Genomic DNA, 4,553 nt, shown 5'->3' on the forward strand with positions numbered 1-4,553 from the left:
CTGTCCGTAACACGTCGTGTAGCAGGTCGACGCAGTCCGGGGTTCCAGTCTTGTGTCTCGCTCCCTGGCTGCAACCGTTCTCCCCGTTGCTGGCTCCGGCCCTCGTGGCAGTCGGCAGAGGGCGACAGCTGAGTGGCACTGGTTGCGCCACACTGCAGAACCGGTGCCTGGAGGAGGAGGAGGAATTTAGCGTTTAACGTCCCGTCGACAACGAGGTCATTAGAGACGGAGCACAAGCTCGGATTAGGGAAGGATGGGGAAGGAAATCGGCCGTGCCCTTTCAAAGGAACCATCCCGACATTTGCCTGAAACGATTTAGGGAAATCACGGAAAACCTAAATCAGGATGGCCGGAGACGGCGCGTGAAGGTTGCGAGCGGCATTCAAAGCCGTCGGACATGTGGCGATGATACCATCGGCACAGATTTTGTACCGTTAGGAGCGGTCTGCAAGGAAATCTTTCTTGCAATTGCAACTGTATTCAGATACTCCATAAGCTCGTACTTTTTTCGTATTTTTTTAAAGTGCCCTTTCCGTAGAGCGGTTATAAATTACTCTAATGCGATATCTATTAAAATAGTCAGTAAAAGGTGAATAAAAATCAGTACCTCAACAGCGATAGCACCACCTCGGCCCACGCTGACTTCTATGGCCACGCGTCAGTAAAGTACTGACTATTGACTAATTTGGGACAGATTTCTCGAACGGGCACTTAAAATTTTGCTTTAAAAATATTTTTGTTGGTAACGAGGAACAAATCGACGCTTCCTTTTGTCACTGGGCGTCGCATGAAAGACTTGATGAGCCGTTTTTGTCTGGGCTCACATCATCTACACATTGCAAAGATGGAAGTGCAAATACCTGCCGAAGCACCAGAGACAGTGCTCTTGACAACTTTTAGGATAGGCACTCTTACTTTCTTCCTTTCACTTGTGCCTCTGTCCCACAGGTACGCCGGGTCAGCATGGTTAATCGTATGTGGCAATGTTAGTTGAAGGGGTGGCCGGATGCCCTTCCTGCCACCATCCCGTACCCCCCAGGGCAGAATTAGTGTAACCCAACTGTCTGCGACTAGTGTAATCCATGGAATAATGCGAAAGTGTTCAGATATTTGCGAGCCATGTAACTAAGGGGGGGCGTGGGGACCAGCCCGGTATTCACCTAGGGGGATGTGGAAAACCGCCTAAAATCCACATCCAGGCTGGCCAGCACACAGACCGCCGTCGGTAATCCGCCGGGCGGATTCGACCCGGGCCGGCGCGCGTACCCGAGTCCATGAAGCAGCGCGTTAACGCTCTCGTCTAACGTGGCGGGTTCTTAAGATACAGACTCTATATATCTACTAATTGTACCGTACCTGTACACCTAATCGATCTATATATATATATATATATATATATATATATATATATATATATATATATTGGTTGTCTTGGCTAGCATTTATATGGGTAACCATCCGGTAATTAATTGGGAGGTAGCGGCTCCAGTGACTGAAATTGACAACGGACGGGAGAGCGGTGTGCTGATCATGTGCCCATTCACATTCGCATCCAGTGTCGCTTATGGGCTGAGGATGACACGGTGCTCAGTCGGTACCATTGGGCCTTCAAGGTCTGTTCGGACGAAGCTTAGTATATACTAACTGTGCCGTACCTGCACGACTACTCGATTACTCTGCAATAGTTTTAGACGTATATACAGATACGTACAATCGAGTACGTATACAGCTATGGCATAGAATTCTGAGCCACCTCAACAACGGTCTACACGAAGTTCACGAACGGACACCTCCGATCAATCTGGTCGACATTTACAAGACTTATTGCCGCAAAGAATGATGCCGTAGTAATAATAGCTTGAAAGTAAACACGGTATATAAACCTTCGCGTTTGTATATTAGAGTCACCGAAGGTTCGTCTTATGGTGATGATATCAGCATTGGGTTTCTGCACAAGATCTTGATGTGATCCTTCCAAAACAGCTTTTCATCCAATCTCAGTTCTGGTCCACTTCACTGACTGATTGATTACCTTCTGGTAGTAAATTCCGCTTTTAGAAGAGTACCGTTTTGGAAACTGTATTGGGTTTTGTTCTAAGCAATAATCTGATCTCTGAAAGCCCCATGTTGACGTTATTGACAACGCTGTTTGCTAGATTATTTACATTCCACACCATGTCCACCACAATAACGCTTGTTTCATTTACGGAGAGATAAACTTTCGAATCATCTGTCATACTGAGTGGCGGATCGTTTATGTATAGGCTCTCCATAAAGTTCCGCTATCATTAAAAAAATTATACCTTGGAAAATACAAATATTAGAGGTAAGAGTATCGTGGTTTGTTGTGAAACACTTAGCAACGCTCTAGGTTTTTTTCTGTTATGCTAGAGCTTTAATAGAGTTCCAATGTGTATCGCACTCGTCACAGAAGATCAAGATGACTGAGTTGCGCCCATGTCGCAGTCAACATTGCAGCGTCAACAGTTCGGACTGCTTCGCTGATTCGTGCATGAAAGGTAGCAATGTCACAGACTGCTGTTGTACTCCCGCGATTCCTGTCGTAAACCAGCAAAAAGACATCTAATGGCGTGACATCGGGAAAACGAGGGCGCCATCCGATGGAAACATCACGACACTGCCTGTCTCTTTAAAGGTCCTAGTTGAGCGACAACCAACAAGGCGTTAAGTAATTGAAAAAAAATGCGTTTTTAGCCATCACGTGTTTATTTTAAAAACCTATGTGTCTGCCGGTTTCGGTGAAGGACAACCTTCACATGAGCTGTATCAATAACGTGAAAACAGATAGGTAGGAACATATTTCATGTTCCTCTTTGGCTGATACAACCTCAAAGTACTCATAATGGCAATCCACAATCAATATTCAAATACAGCCGGCCTGAGTGACAGAGCGGTTATAGGCGCTACAGTCCGGAACCGTGCAACCGCTACGGTCGCAGGTTCGAATCCTGCCTCGGGCATGGATGTGTGTGATGTCCTTAGGTTAGTTAGGTTTAAGTAGTTCTAAGTTCTAGGGGACTGAAGACCTCAGAAGTTAAGTCCCATAGTGCTCAGAGGCAATTTTTTGAATATTCAAATACAGCGCTTAACAATAGTAACGAACACGTTTTACAATGTTTAATTTCACAGTTACATTGATTATTCTGTTTGTTACTACAGTATGTGCTATATTGGAATATTGGTATGGGTTCTCACTATGACAACTATGAATCGGCCTAATGGGAACATGAAATATGCACTTACCTGATTTGTTTTCAATTTACGTTGTGTGTAGGTGGATCTGGACCGAAACCGGTAGATATATACACTGAAGAGCCGAAACACTATGACCACTGCACACTGTGAGATTAAATGCCGCCTGGTGGCATTGGGAGCGGGTGACGCGGCAGGGAGAGTAGTATATGAGCGTAGCAGAGATGAATGGGGAATTATTCTAGCGGCTGTGGGAAGAAAATAGGCAAATCTACTGACAAAAACGATTTTAACAAAGAGAAGATTTTTATGGAGCCAACGGCCTTGCCGCAGTGGGAACACCGGTTCCCGTCAGATCACCGAAGTTAAGCGCTGTCGGTCTGGGCTAGCACTTGGATGGGTGACCCTCCGGTCTGGTCCGCCGAGCGCTGTTGGCATGCGGGGTGCACTCAGCCCTTGTGAGGCAAACTGAGGAGCTACTTGATTGAGCAGTAGCGGCTCCGGTCTAGGAAACTGACATACGGCCGGGAGAGAGGTGTGCTGACCACATGCCCCTCCATATCCACATCCAGTGACGCCTGTAGGCTAAGGATGACACGGTGGCCGGTCGTTACCTTTGGGCGTTCATGGCCTGTTCGTGAGGAGAAAATGTTATGGCCCAGCCCTGGAAACGATCATCTCTGAAAGCGTGAAGCTGGTGGACTGTTCTTGTGCTGATATCGTGAACATCTATGAAACTTGGTTGAAGCCCTGTGAAACCACGAGAAGGGGATAAAGTGTTGGACGTCCACGTCTCATCACAGAACATGGACGTCAGAGGCTTGCCTGATCTAAAAAGCGGGACAGGTGGCGATTTGTGGCAGATCTGGCAAACGAATACAATGCTGGATCAGGTACAAGTGTTTCTGAGCGCGCTGTTCACGCTTGAATATGGGGCTCCGCAACATACGAATCCTACATGCTCCCATATTGACTCAACAACATAGTCAGTTAAGACTTTAGTGGGTAGGGGATCATCGAGATTCGACCACGGGTCAATTGAAACGTGTCATCTGATCAGATGAATGACGTCTCTTGTTACATCAGATCGACGACAGGCGAAGAGCTGTTCGAAACATGCACTTCGCCACGGACACAGCCCGTTGGGGACAGTGTTATGCTATGGAGAGCATTCACCTGCTCATCCACGGGTCTTGCGGTAGTAATCAAAGGCACGTGAACATGACAGCGGACCAGCTGTATCCCTTCTTGCTTGAAGTCCTCCCCAACGGTGACGGCACCTTCCTGCAAGATAACTACCAGTATCACAAGACCTGGATCGTACTACAATGGTTTTGAAG

At 46.9% G+C, this 4,553-nt stretch overlaps 1 pseudogene; it reads left to right on the forward strand.

The window, feature by feature from the left end:
* Positions 1-3,527: 3,527 nt before the first annotated feature.
* LOC124790854 lies at positions 3,528-3,650 on the forward strand (annotated as a pseudogene).
* The last annotated feature ends 903 nt before the right edge of the window (positions 3,651-4,553 follow it).

The sequence above is a fragment of the Schistocerca piceifrons genome, chromosome 3, assembly GCF_021461385.2.
Source record: "Schistocerca piceifrons isolate TAMUIC-IGC-003096 chromosome 3, iqSchPice1.1, whole genome shotgun sequence".
NCBI lineage: Eukaryota > Metazoa > Arthropoda > Insecta > Orthoptera > Acrididae > Schistocerca > Schistocerca piceifrons.